The following is a 19,557-nucleotide window of genomic DNA, read 5'->3' on the forward strand; positions in this document are numbered from 1 at the left end:
AGTTAATAGGGGAACTACTCATGTACTGTACTGGTATGGTAATATCACATTGAAAAAATACAGATGACACCCACAATGTTGGAAGGACAACCTTTGATTTTCTAAATGGAGTACATGGACTATGGTCTCAAAGAATCACAAAGAATGGATGAATTGAAGCAGCTAGGAGCTTCAGTGGATAGAGTACAGGTCATGAAATCAGGAAGACCTGAGTTCAAATCTAGCCTCAGAAACTTACTAGCTCTGTGACTTTGGACAAATCACTTAACTCTAGCAAATCACTTAACTCTAATTGCTTCAAAAAAGAGATGGATTTTGATCTATATCATACAAGGGGGGAGCCATCTTCATAACATCATATATACATTTTATTGAATTACTTTGTGTCATTCCACTAATGTGCTTACAGTCAGGGAAAGTTGAGTTAATAGTGCCTAGTACATTTTTTAACAAGGATAATAAAGGGAGTTGCATTGTATACTAAGATAATCATATAATCATAATTATATAGAGGTCATCTACTAAAGCCTTCTCATTTTGCAGAGGTGGAAACTAAGACATAAAAATGAAAAGACTTGCTCAAGGTTATAAAGCACAAGTAGGAAGTGTCAGAGCTAGAATATTAATCCAGGTCAACTGACCCTAAAACCAGTGTCCTTTCTAATGGACCATGGCACTCTACATTAATGATGAAAAGGAAATCATTCCCACAAGATATCCAGCCAGCAGGATGTATCTGGTTTGTGCTAGTTTCAAGAATCATTCAGGACAAACTATAAACCTTCTCAACAGAGAGATACAGAACCTTTCTAGTGAAATCAACAAAGATTTCTTAAGCACCTACAATGTTTGAGGCATTGCATTCAGTAATGTGGAGAAAGAAATAAGTGGAAGACAATTCTGTCTTCAAGGAAGTTAACTTAATGGGGGAGACAATATGCAAACAATTGCATGCAAACTATATACAAGTAAACTGGAAATAATGAACAGAAGGAAGTGACTGTCATCAAAGGGAATTGAGAAAGACTTCCTATAGTGGATAGGGTTTTAGGCAAGATGAAGGAATTCAGGTTAGCCCAGAGATGAAGATGAAAAGGAAAGGAGTTCAAAACATGGAGATAATCCAGTGAAAATAGACAAGAGATGGGAGATGAAATATTTTGAACAAGTAATCACATGAAAGCCAGTCAGTAGGTCACAGAATATGTGGAGGTGATTATTATGTAAGAAGACTGGGAAAGGTAAGAAGGGACTAGATTATAAAGAACTTTTAATGCCAAACATAGGATCTCAGATTTTATCTCAGAGTTAACAGAGAGCCATTGAAGTTTACTGAATGGAGTAAGAGGGAGATAGAAGAAGATGATATGGTCAATCCTGCATTTTAGAAAGATGAATTTGAGAGGTGAGTGGGAGAAAACTTGACTCAAAGAGACCAACAAACTAGGTTTTGCAAAATTATATTTATGAAGTGGAAATAGGAGGGAGGGATTGAAGGAGGGAAGGAGGGATAGAAAGAGGGAGGGAGAGATAAAAAGAGAAGAATGAAAACTAGCTTGCAAGAGTAGGTAACTGGGAAGAAGATAGTGATGACCTATACAGTAACAGGGTATTTTGGAAGAAGTGAGGGTTTAAGGTGAAGAATAAAGAGTTCCAGTTGAGATATGATGAGCTTAAGGTACCTATAAGACATCTGATTTGTTGTGTCCAATATACAGTTGACTATGTAAGAATGGAAATGAGATTAGAATTTCATAACCATATTAGGGGATTCATCAAATATGATGCTTAGAAAGTCTTATGAGTGATTAAGCTCAAGTATAAAGAAAAAGTGTGATTAAGCAACTTATTCTGTTCTTTTCAGAAATGGGGGGATATGGGTATGTAACACCAGATACATTATTTGTTTTCATTATTTTTTTTATTAGTTTTTCAAAATTGTTTCTCATTATTTTTCAGGGTGATAGCTTTCAAGGGAGTGATCGGTGTAGAAGAAGACATAAACATGGTGGGAGACAGAGATGATATAAAAAGAAAAAACGGGAGCAGCTAGGTAGTACAGTGGATAAAGCACCAGCCCTGGATTCAGGAGGACCTGAGTTCAGATCTGACCTCAGACACTTGACCCTCATTGCCCCACAAAAAACAAACAAGCAAAGAAAAAAAGAAAAAAATGAAAGGAAAAGCTTTTTGTTTATTTCTTTCTTCAGTCATCCAATCATCTATTTCATCAATTCACTCATTTATTTATTTATTACTTCATTCCTCATTTATTTATTTATTTGTTTATTCATTTATTCATTTTATATTGTTTATTCATTTATTCATTTGTTCATCCATCCACCTGTGTCTGTTTTTTGTCTATTTATCCATTCATTCATTTGTTGATTTTTATTTCATTCATTGATACAATCATCTGTCTGTCTATTAATCTATTTTATTTGTTTGTTTATTTTGTGGGCAGGTATTTTATTTCAGTTTTTTCATCGTTACTTTTGTGCTTGGTTGCCATTTTCTAGCCTGTGATGTACAACATGAATATAATCTCTTAATTGGCCTTGGTCCCCAGGCAGAATATTCCATTCATATGGAACTCTCCTATGGCGGGGCTAACTTTGCCTGCATCCCCCATGAGGCCACAGACCAGACTTTCTAAGAATGGGAAAATGAATAACCCAGTCCAATGAGATTGCAGCCACAGGCGGATTATCTTCTTCTGGAACTCTAAATCTAACTCTACTTGATTTTGTATGTGTGTGTATATATATATATATATGTATGAGCACTTATATACACATATGTGTACATGTGTGTATGTTTCTGCTTGTGTACATGTGTGTGCATAATGCACACACATACACATATATATATATACACACATTAATGTGTTTGGAGGGGGAGGGAGGGAGGGAAAGGATAAATGAGACTTACTTCTTTGGGTATTATTTTAATTTTCCTTTCACTGTCGTATCCATGGTAGATGCTCAATCAAAATATATTAAAAGAATGAAATAGATAATGTACACAACAAAATGATGTGAGTGGAAAATGGAGCTCTTCATCACTCCTCACAAGCATAAAAACATTTCCCCTTGAAAATGTCACACATAGTTAACTACACTAATGGATATATTGACTTAAGAGAGAGAATATTGTCATTTGCTTCTCATAACTGCGACATCCTTGGAATTCTACAGAATAGAGATAATGTAAACATCACAAATGTTATCCTTGTTTTTAGTGCTTTTGAGTCTAATGGGATAGCTATACAACCTATTTGAAATCAAGTTTCTACTTTAGAAAACACAATGGACTAAAAATCGGAGAATGAAGAGTATGTACATATGTCTATTAAAAAGTCCTTTTTTTGTATAAGGTAATTGGTCAGTATAAAGCTCTTTCTCAGCAAAAGGAATAAATTTAGATATGCACAATCCTATCTTTTTCACTTCTCTGGGGATTAAGGAAAGTATAAATTGTGGGGAAATAATAAATTAAATAGAATTTTGCTGTCCTGATTTAATACCAACAAGAAGGACGGGGTACTCTACAGGGTCATCATCCCAATCAGGGAACAAAAATTTTTAAGGAGCAGCTTATTACCATCAATTCCCTTCCTAAAATGATCTTAACACTTTAAATAGGTATTATGTGACATTCATAGAAATATCATGCACCTTTGAAGAAAATACTAACTACTTTTGCTTTATAAAATTTATGGTAAAATTTTTAAGAAAAAATAGGTCTAACATTCCACAAAATATATTACAAAAATTGATATATGTATCTAATTATAAAGTTTCCTATCATTCCCAAGGCAGCTAGGAGGTACATGGAGTTAGGAAGACCTAAGTTTATATCTCAGCTGAGATGTTTACTAAATATACAATCTTACTCAAGTCATTTAATTTCTGTATACCTAATTTTTATCATCTATGAAATGGGAATAACAACAACATATTGATGTTGACGATGACTGATGATTGTTGTTGTTGTTGGCAGTGGTGGTGATGATGGTGGTGGTGATGATATCTCACTCCCAAGGTTGTTGGAGGACTCAAATATTTTAAAGGATTTGGCAAAACTTGAGCTGTATGAATGCTATTACTTCTTCCTACCTCCACCGACTCCTCCTCATACTTTGACTACTACTACTATGTAATAAAATTGTGATATGATGGATATTCTTTCAAGTAATTCAAACTGCAAACCATTTTCCTGAAAAGCCTGTATAATTTTTATCTATGTCCTCTTTGTTTGTTTGTTTGTTTGTTTTTTTTAGTGAGGCACTTGGGGTTAAGTGACTTGCCCAGGCTCACACAGCTAGTAAGTGTTAAGTGTCTGAGGCTGGATTTGAACTCAGGTACTCCTGACTCCAGGGCTGGTGCTCTATCCACTGTGCCACCTAGCTGCCCCCTATGTCCTTTCTAGAAAATTCTCTCATTTTTAGAGGCCTAGTAATATAAAATAACAACTTGTAAGAAAATAATGAGCTTTGCCAATGCTCAATGGCCCGAGCTCGAGGGGATTGATTTGGACTGAATAGATGGACTGAGATTGACTGACATTGCTGATTGACTCACTTAAAGTTAATTCAATTGAAGCCCCACCTGCCTGGCCCTCAGGAGGGTGTGTTCTCAGAGACTGTGGACTCTGTCCTCGATGTGGGACCACACTCAAGTCTGGTGAACCAATGGATTTGGCTGATGCTAGCCAATTAGGTTAAAGCAGAGTGGAAGGACTCCCTCTCCTTGGGAGCCAGAGGAAGCTTCCATGTTTAGTTCATCTCTTGAACAGTCTGGTGGTGGAGAAATTGAGGAAGAACCAGGCAAGGCTGGAATTCTAGGTTAGATAGGCCTTTTCTTAACTTTCTGACCCAGGTATTCTCTTTTTTCTCATAAATGCTTAATGTCCCAAAACTGGTGCTGAAACTTCCAATTTATAAGTAAATCCTAGCTAGTTTTCCCTACACTTGGGACAGGAATAAGGTGACCCAAGCATTAAATTTTATATGTCACAAACTTTAATAGGAAAATATAGAAAAACTCATATACATATGTGTCAACTAAACATGTGTGAGCTCTATACTTTAAGGTTCTATGATTCCAACACTATGAGTAAGGAGAAACCTTATAGTAATATGTATTTTCACCCTCTTTGACTTAATAGATTGTCTTAAGATTTGATATATTGAAGATATTTATACCTATCCAGATAACCTGATAATACCTTTCTCTTAATTGAGCAACGCTTGATATATACAAAAAGAACAAGATTTAGGTAATAGACTCAATTATACAAATATGTAAACACCTTTTTCCATGGTGGCAAAGAATAGTAAACTAACAGATGTCCATCAATTCAGAAATGATTGAACATATTATGGGTTACAGATACACTTGAAAATTAGTGAGCTATAATAAATGGGGAAAGTAAAATTTCAGAGAATCCCAGGAAGATTTTGTTGAACATATACAGAGTGAAATGAGTGGAAATTTTTTAAAAGTAGTACAGACTTTACTTCAAATGTATTAAAAATTGTATTAAAGTGATTATGAATTTTAATTAACATGAAACCCAACCATAAATCCAGAGAGCCAGTGATGAAAAGCATTATCAGCAGCATAAATAGGTATACATAAGTGATTAATCATAAGAACTCAATAAAGTTAAATTATTTATATTCCTATATAGGAACATGATTAATGTAAGTCCTAAGAACCTTATTATTATTAGAGAAGGTAGAAGGATGCTGCATAGACCCAGGGCATAAGTATTAGTGAATTATATTGGGATAATATCTGAAAAATTTTAAGTGCAAGAAAGAAGGATGCATTAGGAAAAGGGTGAAGGGATAGGTAGAATGTGATTTTTTTCTCACAGAGGTACACAAGGAAGAACTTTTATGATAGTAGGGAAATAAGGGTAGCAGGCAATGTTTTAACCTGACTTTCATCAGAATTGTTTCAAAGTAGGAAGAATAAACACACATTGGGGCAGCTAGGTGGCACAGTGGATAAAGCAACGGCCCTGGATTCAGGAGGACCTGAGTTGAAATCTGGCCTCAGATACTTGACACTTACTAGCTGTGTGACCCTGGGCAAGCCACTTAACCCTCATTGCCCCACAAAATTAAAAAAATAAACACACATATAAACACACATACATATATACACACACTCCACTGGGTATAGAAAACTATCTTTTCCAGTACAGAAATAGGAGGGAAAGGGGATAAAAGACATGGAAGAGGTGATAAAAGGGATGAAAGAATAAGGGAGGCAACAGTTAGAAGCAAAGCAGACTTTTGAGGAGGGACAGGATAAAAAGGGAGAAGGGTAAAGAGAATAAAATATTATGGAAGGAAATGCAAAATTAGTAATAATAATTGTTAATGTCAATGAAATGAATTTACCCATAAAATAGAAGCAGATAGAAGTATATATTAGAAACTGGAAAGCAAAAGTATGTTGTGTATAGGAGACACACTTGGGACAAAAGACATACAGAGAGCTAAAATAAAGGACTGGAGCATAATCTATTATGTTGCAGCTGAAGTAAAAAAAGTCAAGAGGAAAACTCATCATATTAGACAAATCAATTATGCAATTTATGCAAATTAGGAAAAATAACCAGGGAAATTACATTTTGATAAAATGTGCCATAAATAATGAATAAATATTAAACAAAATATAACAAGTTCTTATAAGAGCATTATTCCTCAAATATATAGGGAATAAAGTCAAATTATTAAAAAATAATAACTATTCTCTAATTGATAAATGGATTAATTATATTAATAAGCAATTTTTAAAAGAAGAAACAGGAAAGGGCTTATGGAGTAGGAGAAGAGATGGGGGAGGAACAGGGTAGTGAATGAGCCTTAAACTCATCAGAATTGGCTCAAAGACCTTAATCTTATCAGAGTTGGCTCAAGGAGGGAAGAACATACACGCTCAATTGGGTGGACTAATGTATCTAACCCTGCAGGAAAGTATGAAGGTAAGGGGGAAAGAATGGAGGGCAGATTGTGGAAGGGGGCAGACAGAAGCAACTCACTTTTGAGGAGGGATAGGGTGAAAGAAGATAGAAAATAGAGTAAATGTCATGTGGAAGGGGATAGGATGGAGGGAAACAGTTAAAAAGTAACTGTGAAAAAATTTTTGAAGCAGAGGCAAGTGTAATGTAATATGAAGATGATGAAGATTGATGGATGGATAGATGGATTGATTTAATGATGAATGGATAAAGATGGGGATTATTGATGACAATGAAGATGGATTGCTGATGATGAAAATTGATTGATGATGACAATAAAACCTATGGTATGTACTTTGTTGGGCTGTTGTGAAGAAAAATTATTTGTCAGATATAAGGTACTATATAAATGTTATCTATTACTGTTGTTGCAAAAATCACCCTCGTGGGTTTATTGTCAGGAAATCTCTCTTTAAAATATTATATAAGTGTAGTTTACTATAAAAAAAATGATGAGCAGCATGCTATCAGAAAACAACAGAAAGGCCTCTAAACAATACAAAATAACAGCAATAATGTAAGAATATCTGTTGTGAATGACTTTCTTATTTTCAGCAATGAAATGATCAAAGACAGCTCTGAAGTTCCTATGAAAAATGTAGTCCATCTACAGAGAGAGAACTGATGGCGTCTGAGAAACATAATTTTTTGGTTGTTTGTTAGTTCCTTTATCTGAAGTTTTGTTTTGGTCTGTTTTCTTTCACAACCTTGCTAATGTGGAAATGTTTTGCATGACTGCTAATATATTGCTTTAATTAAAAAAATTAACATGCAAAAATATTTTAAAAAAAGAAAATTACTATGGTGACAGGGAGGTTCAAAACTCAGAGGTGGACCACAATATCAAAACACCTACACATGAAGCTTTAAAGGGGAAAAGGAATTGGTCTAAAGATCAAAAAACCACCTTGGGATTGCTTAAAAAGGATTTTATAAATCAAATAAGAAATGTAGAAGAAAAATTGGGAAAAGAAATGAGATGTATACAAGGAAGTATCAAACCTTAGAAAAAGAATGACAAAAATTGACTGAGGAAAACAACTTATTAAAAAATACAATTAGGGGTAGCTAGGTGGTGCAGTGGATAAAGCACCAGGCCTGGATTTAGGAGTACCTGAGTTCAAATCTGGCCTCAGACACTTGACACTGAGTAGCTGTGTGACCCTGGGCAAGTCACTTAACCCTCACTGCCCTGCAAAAAAATACAATTGGCCAAATTGAAGAAAAGGTGCAAAATCCAACTGGGGAAAATAATTTCTTAAAAATCACAATTTGGCAGATGGAACCTAATGATTCAATGAAAAAACAGGAAGAGTAAAGCAGAAACAAAAAATATAAAAGTAGAAGAAAACAAATTACCACTTCAAAAAAATAACAGACCTGGAATATAGATGAAGGAGAGACAATTTAAAAGTAATTGGACTACCTGAGGACCATGACCAAAATAAATATAAAAATGAAAAAGAGCCTGGACTGTATATTTTATAACATTATCGAAGAGAACTACCCCAGTGTCTTAGAACCAGAGGAAAAATAGTCATTGAAAGAATCCACCAATCACCTATTGTAAGAGGCCCCAAAAGGAAAACTCCAAGGAATATAGTAGCCAAATTCAAGATATAAAACATAAAGGAGAAAATACTGCAAGCAGTTAGAAAGAAACAATTCATATATCAAGGAGCAACAATCAGGATTACACAGGACCTGTCAGCTTCAAAATTAAAGGACTAGAGGTCTTGGAATATGGTATTCTGGAGGGCAAAGAAACTTGTATTACAACAAAGAATATATGACCCTGCAAAATTATGCATAATCTTTCAGGGAAAAAATTGGCAATGAACAAAATAGGGGACATAAAAAAACAACCTTCCTAATGAAAAGACCAAAACTGAACAGAAAATTCAATCTGCTAATACAAAACTCTGGAAAAGCATAAAAAGGTAAACATGGTATTCAAAAAGATTTAAATGTTTGCATCCCTACATGGGAAGAAGATACTTGGAACTAGATCTTCATTGGGACAAATAGGAGATATACACATAGACCGAATGTCTGGGTATAAGTTGATTTTGAAGTGATGATATTTTTAAAATTTTAAGATGTGACAAAAAAAATATACTGGGAGAAGAGGAAGGGGAAGATAGAATGAAGTAAATCATATAACATGAAGAGTTACAAAAGAACTATTATAATAGAGGGAAAAAAGAGAGGGTTGGGCATTGTTTCAACCCTATTTTCATCTGATTTGGTCCAAACAGGGAATAACATACACACTCAGTTGAATATAGAATTTTATGTTACACTATAGGGAAGTAGGAGAAGAAAGAGAATTTTCCACTATGAGTCTTTTGGCATGGTCTTGGATCATTGTATTGCTGAGGAGAGCTAAGTGTGTCACAGCTGATCTTCACGTAATGTTGTTGATTCTATGTTCAATGTTTTCTTAGTTCTGTCCATTTCCCTCAGCATCAATTCATGTAAGTGTTTCCAGGTTTTTCTGAAATTCACCTGTTTATAATTTCTTATAGCATATTAGATTTTAATTGCATTCATATACCACAACTCTTCCCTGGTTTACGTATCAAAAACATACTTCTGTCATAAAAAACTTGGTAAGAATAGATTTACCTTTTTTCCCCTTTTAATACTTTATATAATATTAGGATTGTCCTTAAAAGTTTTAGTACAATTTGTTTGTAATTCCATCTTTTCATGAAGTTTTTTTTTGAGTAAATTCATTTATGTTTTTTTTTCAATTTATTTTTTCTAAGACAGGTATATTTAAGTGTCCTATAGCACCTTCTGTACATCAGGGCAATTTATATATCTTTTAATTTTATTGAATAGAATTTTATTTTCCAAAATATATGTAAAAATATTTTAACATCCATTTAAAAAAGAAATTGTGTTCCAACTTCTCTTCCTCCTCCATTCCCACCCCCCACCCACTAGAACTCAAGCATTTCAAAATAAGTTATATATGAGTAGTCATGGAAAACATTCCCACATTACCTAGGTTGTGAGAGAAAACAGTCAAAAACAAACAAACCCAAAACTTCAGATTGAAGAATTGTCAAAGAGAAAAAAAAAATTCTTAAAAATGTGTTTATAGGGGCAGCTAGGTGGCGCAGTAGATAGAGTGCCAGCCCTGGAACCAGGAGTACCCGAATTCAAATCGGGCCCCAGACACTCAACACTCATCAGCTGTGTGACCCTGGGCAAGTCACTTAACCCCAATTGCCTCAACAACAACCAAAAAATAAAATTAAAAAATGTGTTTCCATCTATTTTCAGATACTATCACTTCTTTCTCTGTAGGTGGGTTGCCATTTTCATAAGCCCTTCAGGGTTATATTGGACCATTGCCTTGCTGAAAATAACCACATGCTTCCCAGCAGATTATCTTACACTATTGTTGTTATTTTGTATACAGTAAATTTCACTCTGCTGCAGTTCATGTAGGTCTTTCCAGGTTTTTCTGATAGTATACTGCTCATCATAACCTATATAAAGTACCTTAAACTTGACAAAGAATTTTCTTCATATTAGTCCAGCAAAGTAGGTACTATACATTTTGCCATTATATTCAATCATCATAACTATTTCCCTCTATCCTATTCCCTTCCCATGGTATTTACTCTATTTTCTATCTTCTTTTAAACTATTCCTCCTCAAAAGTATTTTACTTCTGACTGTCCCCTCCCCTATTCTGCACTCCCTTTTTTTCACCCTTCCTTATCCTCTTCCCTTCATACTTTCCTGTAGGGTTAAATAGATTACTCCTCCCATCTGGGTGTGAATGTTATTCCCTTCATGAGCCAACTCTGATGTGTTTAAGGTCTTTGAACTAATTCTGTGTTCCAAATTTTCTTCCTCCCTCTCTCCTCAATCCTCCCTATGAAATCAAGCAATTCACTACGTCATATTTGTGCAGTTATGCAGAACATCTTTACCTTCCTCGAAAGTAAATCCAACTGAATGAAAAATTAGAGGGCAATGTGAAATATCTCCTTGGAAAAACAGCTGACCCAGAAAATACATCTAGGAGAGATAATTTGAAAATCATTGGACTACCTGAAAACCATGACCAAAACAAGAGCTTAGACACCATCCTCCAAGAGATTGTGAGGGAAAATTGCCCTGATATTCTAGAAGCTGAAGCTAAAACAGAAATTGAAAGAATCCACTGATCACCTCCTGAAAGAGATCCCAAAAAGAAAACTTCCAAGAATATTATAGTCAAATTCCAGAACTCCCAGGTAAAGGAGAAAATATTGCAAGCAGCTAGAAAAAAGGAGTTTAAATACTGTGGTGCTCCAATAAGGATAAAGCAAGATATAGCAGCTTCTAGATTAAAGGACCGGAGGGCATGGAATATGATATTTCAGAGGGCAAAGGAACTGGGACTACAGCCAAAAATAACGCACCCAGCAAAACTAAGCATCATCTTTCAGAGGAAAACATGAAATTTCAATGAGAAAGAAGACTTTGAGGCATTTGTTATGAAAAGACCTGAACTGAATAGAAAATTTGACTTTCAAATAGAAGACCCTGGAGAAGCATAAAAAGACAAACAGGAAAAAGACTTCATGAGGGATATTAAAAGACCAAACTCTTTATATTCCTACATGGAAAGATAATACTTCAAACTCATAAGAACTATCTCAGTAAGGAATTAACAGAGGACACAGGTCTGAACTGAATACGAAGGGATGATATCTGTAAAGCATTTATTTTTTGTTCTTTGTGGGGTGTCTTATGTCTGGGGTCGCATTTGGGCTTGGGGCCTCCTGGGTCCAGGGCTGGTGCATTGTCCACTGTGCCACCTAACTAACACATAATGACATCTTTAAAATAGGGTTGAGGTATAGGAGAAATAGACTGGGGGAGGGGGAAGGAGAGAGATGGTCGGGGGAGAGGTTGTTCACATGAAGGAAACAAGAAAAAAACTTATGGAGGGGAGGGGAAGAGGGGGAAAGAATTGGGGAGTGAGTGAACTTTAATATAATCAAAATTGACTCAAAGAAGGACTAACATACATGCTCGAGTGGGTATAGTAATATATATTTGCCCTGAGGGAGGGGAGGGAGATAAGTGGGGTGGGGGAGAAGGGAAGGAGGGAAGGGCAGATTGGGGGAGAGAGTAGTAAAAAAGCAATTTATATTTTTTGGTAAATATTCAATTTCCCTTTCATTGCCAGTTTTCTGGCAGGCAATTGGGCAAAATTAATCCAAGTGATTTGTTTAATTTCTTTTTCATTAGTGGTGCATTCTATCTTTTAGTCTTTGGTGTTAATATTTTTTTCTATTTTTTATAACAAATTATCTAATGGCTTGTTTATATTATTGTTATTGTCCCATAAAACCACATCCTACTATTATTTTAGATCAATTTTTAACTTTAATTTTCATACTTCCATTTTTAGGATTACCATTTTGAAATTTAATTTGAGATTTTTAATTTGTTCTTTTCCTAGTTTTTTTAATTATCTACCCAATTTACCCTTTACTTTTTCTCTTGATGAACATGTTAAAAATTTTGAATTTTCCATAAGCAGTATATTGGCAGGATTACACAAATTTTGCTATTTTGTCTCATTGTGGTCATTCGCTTACATGAAATCATTCTTTATATGTTTTTTTTTTAGGATTAGACAACTTTTAAATTAATTTTAAACTATGCTTCCACAGCCCTTTCTTTAATATAGTTTTTATTTCATTATAATCAGAAAAGAAGGCATTTGATATTTCCATTTTAATTCATTTCTGAGTTTTTTGTGCCCTAATACATGGTTATTTTTGTCAAAGTGTCATATATAAATTGTGGCATATAATGCTGATGGAATATTATTGTGGTGTAAGAAATGACAAACAACGGGGCGGCTAGGTGGCACAGTGGATAAAGCACTGGCCCTGGATTCAGAAGTACCTGAGTTCAAATCCGGCCTCAGACACTTGACACTTACTAGCTGTGTGACCCTGGGCAAGTCACTTAACCCCGATTGCCCCGTAAAAAAAAAAAAAAAAAAAAAAAAAAAAAAAGAAAGAAAGAAAAAAGAAATGACAAACAGGTATTCTGGAACCAAGCGAGTGGTCAGGTTGAACGGCTGGCCTGGAGCCAAATTCCAGAACTCCCAGGTTGAGGAAAAAATACTGCAAGCAGCTAGAAAAAAAGAATTCAAATACTGTGGAGTTCCAATAAGAATTAAGCAAGATCTAGCAGCTTCTACATTAAAGGACCGAAGGGCATGGAGTATGATATTCCAGATGGCAAAGGAACTGGGACCACAGCCAAAAATCACGTACCCAGCAAAATTGATTATAATGTTTCCAAGAAAAAATGGGATTTCAATAAGAAAGAGGAATTTCAGTCATTTGTGATGAAAAGACCTGAACTGAATAGAAAATTTGACTTTCAAACACAAGACTATGGAGAAGCATAAAAAAGTAAACAGGCAAAAGACTTCATGAGAGATATTAAAAGATCAAACTGTTTATATTCCTACATGGGAAGACAATACTTCAAACTCATCAGAACTATCTCAGTAAGGAATTCACAGAAGACACAGGTCTGAACTGAATATGAAGAGATGATATCTGTAAGGCATTTATGTTTTATTCTTTTTGGGGCAGACAAGGTGGAGTGTCATGTCTGGGGCCAGATTTGGGCTTGGGACCTCCTGGGTCCCAGGCTGGTGCTTTGTCCACTGTGCCACCTAACTAACCCATGATGACATCTTTAAAATAGGCTTGAGATGTAGGAGGAATAGACTGGGGGAGGGAGAAGGGGAGAGATAGTCTGTGGAGAGGTAGTTCACATGAAGGAAACAAGAAAAAAGCTTATGGAGCAGAGGAGAAGAGGGGGAAGGAGGTTGGGACTGAGTGAACCTTAATATCATCAGAATTGGGTCAAAGAAAGCCTAACATACATACTCAAGTAGATATAGTAATATATTTTTGCCCTGAGGGAGGGGAGGGAGATGGGGGGGGGAGAAGGGAAGAGGGAAGGGCAGATGGGGGGAGAGAGGAGTAAAATAGAAAACACTTTAAAGGAATATGAAGATGTTCTGCATTACTGTACAAGTATGACATATTGAATTGCTTGATCTCATAGGGAGGGTTGAGGAGGGAGGGAGGAAGAAAAATTTAGAACATGGAATTAGCTCAGGGACCCTGATCTCATTGGAGTGGGCTCATGGAAGGAAGAGCGTTCATACCCAATTGGGAGGAGTAATCTATGTAACCCTGTAGGAAAGTAGGAGGGGAGGAGGATAAGGAAGGAAGGGTGAAAAAAGGGAGTGCAGGGCAAGGGAGTGGATAGTCAGAAGTAAAACACTTCTGAAGAGGAATAGGTAAAAAGAAGATAGAGTAAATGTCATGGGAAGGGAGTGGGATGGAGGGAAATAGTTATGATGATTGATTATAATGGCAAAACATATGGTACCTACTTTGCTGTGCTTTTATGAAGAAAATTCTCTGTCAAGCTACATAAAGGTTATGATGAACAGGATACTATCAGAAAAACCTGGAAAGACCTACATGAACTAAAGCAGAGTGAAATGTACTGTACACAATGTAATAGCAATAGTGGGGGATGATCTGCTGGGAAGCATGTGGTTATTTTCAGCAAGGGAACGAACCAATATAACCCTGAAAGACTTATGAAGATTGCAGCCCATCTGCAGAGAAAGAAATGATAGTATCTGAAAACAGATGGAAACACATTTTACAATTTTTTTCTCTTCCTCTTTGACAATTCCTTAATCTGAAGGGGTTTTTTTTTGTTTTTTTTACTATTTTCTCTCACAACTAGCTAATATGGGAATTTTTCCATGACTACTCATGTATAAAATATTCTGAATTGCTTGATTTCTTCTGGGTAGGGGGTGGGAATGGAGGGAGGAAGAGAAGTTGGAACACAAAGTTTTAAAAATTGTTTTTACATATATGTTTTTACATATATTTTGGAAAATAAAATTCTATTCAAAGCCAAATAAACAACAACAAAAATACCTAAACAAACATAAAAAAACAAACAAACAAAAAAAGAAATGACAAGCAGGGGGCAGCTAGGTGGCATAGTGGATAGAGTACTGGCCCTGGATTTAGGAGGACCTGAGTTCAAATCCAGCCTCAGACACTTGACACTTACTAGCTGTGTGACCTTGGGCAAGTCACTTAACCCCAATTGCCTCACGAAAAAAAAAAAAAACAGAAACAAAGAAATGACAAGCAGGATGACTTCAGAAAGGCTTGGAAAGATATGTATGAAGTGATGTATTATGAAGTGAGCAGAGATAAGAGAACATTGTACACAGACACAACATTATTGCTTAATGAAGAACTATGAATGACAACTATTCTTAACAATACAATGATCCAAGACAATCCCAAAGGACTATTGATGAAACACACTATCCGCCTCCAAAGAAAGAACTTATATTGATGGAAAAAACTGAAGCAAGCTATTAAACACTTTCAGTTTTTCTTTTAATTAAGTTTTTTGTACAAAATGACAACTATGGAATTTTTTAATGTAACCATGCATGTATAGCCCATATATGATTGTTTGCCACTTCAGGGAAGGGAGAGGGGAGGGAAGAAAAGAGGTATAAAAATTGGAATCACCAACTATAAATAAAAATGTTTATTATTATAAAAAGTGTCATATACAGCTGAGAAAACAATATAGCCCTTTCTACTCCCATTCAATTTTTTGCAGTTTCACCATATCTGTATTTTTAGAAGAATCTATTCACCCCGTTAACTTCTTTCTTTTTTAAATTTTATGTTTAGATTTATTTAGCTCTGAGAGGGAAAAATTATGTTCTCCCAAGATTATAGTTATACTGTCATTTTCTTACTGTAATTCATTTAACTTTCTCTTTAAGTATTTGGATGCTGTGTCATCTGGTGCACATGATTAGTATCATTGTCACAGCTTTGTCTATGTTGCTTTTTTTTTTTACATATAAGGTATTTTATTTTTTCCATTACGTGTAAAGATAGTTCTCAACTTTTTTTTATACAAGCTTTACAATTTCAGATTTTTCTCCCTCCCTCCCCTCCCTCCCCCCTCTCCTAGACAGCAGGTAATCTGATATAGGTTATATCTATATATCTATATACATATACATATAGATAGTTATATATATCTATACACACACATATATATACACATAATAACATTAATCCTATTTCTGCATTAATCCTGTTATAAGAGAAAAAAATCATAGCAGTAATGCAAAACCTCAAATTAGAAAAAAAAAAAAAACGACAGCACCCCAAACAAAAGAAATAGTATGGTTCAATCAGCATCTATACTCCACAGTTCTTTCTTTTTTTTCTTGGATTTGGAGATCCTCTTCTATCATGAGTTCCCTGGAACTCTTCTGTGCCATTGCATTGGTGAGAAGAATATAGTCCATCACAGTAGGTCAACACTCAATGTTGATGATACTGTGTATAATGTTCTTCTGGTTCTGCTCATCTCACTCATCATCAGCTCACATAAGACCCTCCAGGTTTCTCTGAACTCCTCCTGCTCATCATTTCTTACAGCACAATAGTATTCCATTGTATTCATATACCACAACTTGTCCAGCCATTCCCCAATTGATGGGCACCCCCTCAACTTCCAATTCCTTGCTACCACGTAAAGAGCAGCTATAAATATTTTTGTACATGTGGGTCCCTTTTCCCCTTCAATGATTTCTTTGGGGAAAAGACCTAAAAGTGGAATTGCTGGTCAAAGGGCATGCACAGCTTTATTGCCCTTTAGGCATAATTCCAAATTGCTCTCCAGAATGGTTGGATCAGCTCGCAGCTCCACCAACAATGCATTAGTGTTCCAATTTTCCCACAGCTTCTCCAACATTTATTATCTTCCTTTTTTGTCATTTTAGCCAATCTTATAGCTGTCAGGTGGTACCTCAGAGTTGTTTTAATTTGCATCTCTCTAATCATTAGAGATTTAGAGCATTTTTTCATATGGGAATAGATAGCTTTGGTTTCTTCATCAGAAAACTGCCTGTTCATATCCTTTGACCATTTCTCAATTGGGAAATGACTTGGATTCTTATAAATTTGATTTAGTTCCCTATATATTTTAGAGATGAGGCCTTTATCAGAAGTACTGGCCTCAAAAATTGTTTCCCAGCTTTCTGCCTCCCTTCTAATTTTGGATGCATTGCTTCTGTTTGTACAAAAAATTTTTAATTTAATATAATCAAAATCATCCATTTTGCATTTTATAATATACTCTATCTCTTGTTTGGTCAAAAACTGTTTTCCTTTCCAAAGATCTGATAGGTAGACTATTCCTTTCTCTCCTAATTTACCTATGGTATCACCTCTTTCGTCTAAATCATGTATCTCTATGTTGCTTTTTTATCAAGATGTAATTTCCTTTTTTCTTTTTTTGTTTTTTTTTGTTTTTTTTGCTTCATTGCCACCTGTCTTTTTTTTAACTTAATTTGAAGCATAATACATTATTTTCTTTTAGCTTTTTGTTTGTCTTTCTTTTTCTTATGTTCTTCTATAAAACATATTGTTGGATTCAAATTTCTAATTCATTCCCTTGTGTGCTTCCATTTTATGAGTGAATTCTTGCCATTCACATTAACAATTATAATTATTAGCTGTGCATTTCTCTGTATTCTGTTTCTTCTATTTATCCTTTTGTCTTTTTGCCCTGTCCTTCCTCTACAGTTTGTTTTGCTTCTAACTAGTCTTCCTTTAATTGCCTTCCATTTTATCAACTGCCCCTTTAACTTATGACCTTCTATTGTAGTATAAGACAAAATTTTATAACCAGTTGTCTCTGTGTATATAATATACATACATGTATACACACATATGTGCATATTTATATTTGTGTATGTCTATATATACATATATGTCTCACTATATTTGTGAGAGAGTGAGAGAGACACACATAACTTTCTGTAATTCTTAAATTATCTCCCCTTTGTTTTATTGTCAGTTTTTAAAAAAAAATTTGTTTCTTTAAAAAAATTCTTGATTGGAGTTATTAGCTTTCACCTGACCAATTCCAATTTTTTTAGGAATTATTGTCTCCAGGTAAGTTTTTGTAATTCTTTTACCATTTCCCAATTACTTTAAGTTGTTATTTTCATTGTTTCCTTGTTTTAACAACCTGTTAATTTTCCTTTCTTATTTTTCTCCCTTTGCTCTAATTTATTTACTCTACTTTTACCCTACCACTTCCATATGATTTTGAAAAAACACTTTTAACTTTTCCAGGATTTCTTGTTTCAATTTTCTTTTATGATTCTTTGTAGTCTTTTTTTTTTAACATAATTTTCTTCATCTGAGTTCATCTTTCCTGTCAACATAGCTTTTTGGTCAGCTACTTTTTAGTTGTTGTTCTTTGCTCATTTTCCTCCCTATTACTTGTTTCTGAATTTATGTGAAATATAGGCTCTCTTCCTTGCATTGGAGGGAAGGAGCACTGTCCCAAGTTTTAGGCTTTTGCATTTATGTTTTTTTTTTGTTTGTTTGTTTTTGTTTGTTTTTGTTGTTGTTGAGGCAATTGGGGTTAAGTGACTTGCCCAGGGTCACACAGCTAGGGAGTGTTAAGTGTCTGAGGTCAGATTTGAACTCAGGTCCTCCTGAGTCCAGGGCCGGTGCTCTACCTAGCTGCCCCTGCATTTATGTTTTCAGAGCTATTTGTGGGCCACTGGAAATTTTAGTGCTTCCAAAGTGATGTGTGATCTGGGGAGAGGTGTTGCCCCTGCTCCCTTGGGATCAGAAATGATACTGCTCCTCAGCATCCCTATTCTTTTGAATCAAAAGTCTTATTTCTCCTTGTAGCCACTGCTACCTTGGGACTGGGACTGATATATCTCCTTAGGACCCCTGTTCCCTCAGACCGAAAAAGTTCCTCTCTATACTTGAACTATGATCCAAAAGTGTATAGGCAATAATCTTGTCAAACAACATCCAATCCTGTATCTAATTCTAACAGCTAACCAGCTGCCATGACTCCTTACCATCTGTCACTTGAGACCTCACAAAAGTGTTGCTGCTTTCATAACTAAGACCTACTATTGGTGTTGCACCCTCATGAGTTTCAGACCATTTCTCCATTCCCACATCACAGATCTCTCCTTTCATCACCTAATTTACCTTGGGCTGAAATACTGTCTCAACCTGACCTTTTGTTGGTTCTGCAGATACAGTATTCAATTTGAAGTGTTGTTTTAAAGTTACTTAGAAGGGAATTCTGGGAAAATATAACTGTAGTTCTTCCTCTACTCTTTCATCTTTATTCCATCACTTGAAATCCAATAGATATTCTTAATTTAATGTATCTTTACTATGTGGATCATCAGGTCAAATTCTTTTGAGTGATTACAGGTCTGTTCTATGATTAATTGCCCTAGGCCTTGACTGATTGCCCTAGGTAGCAAAGTGCTAGATTGTGGTAGGAAAGAACTGAATTGAAATCTGGCCTCAGCTGGCTACATGACCCTGGGGAAATCATTTGTCATGTGTC

At 35.2% G+C, this 19,557-nt stretch overlaps 1 protein-coding gene across 1 annotated transcript in view; it reads right to left on the reverse strand.

Moving 5' to 3' along the window:
• Positions 1-19,557, reverse strand: part of PCDH15 (protocadherin related 15) — a 2,141,593-nt gene that overhangs the window by 1,502,545 nt on the left and 619,491 nt on the right. The gene's annotated exons all lie outside the window — the stretch shown is intronic.

Source organism: Dromiciops gliroides, chromosome 2, assembly GCF_019393635.1.
Source record: "Dromiciops gliroides isolate mDroGli1 chromosome 2, mDroGli1.pri, whole genome shotgun sequence".
In the NCBI taxonomy this organism is placed as follows: domain Eukaryota; kingdom Metazoa; phylum Chordata; class Mammalia; order Microbiotheria; family Microbiotheriidae; genus Dromiciops; species Dromiciops gliroides.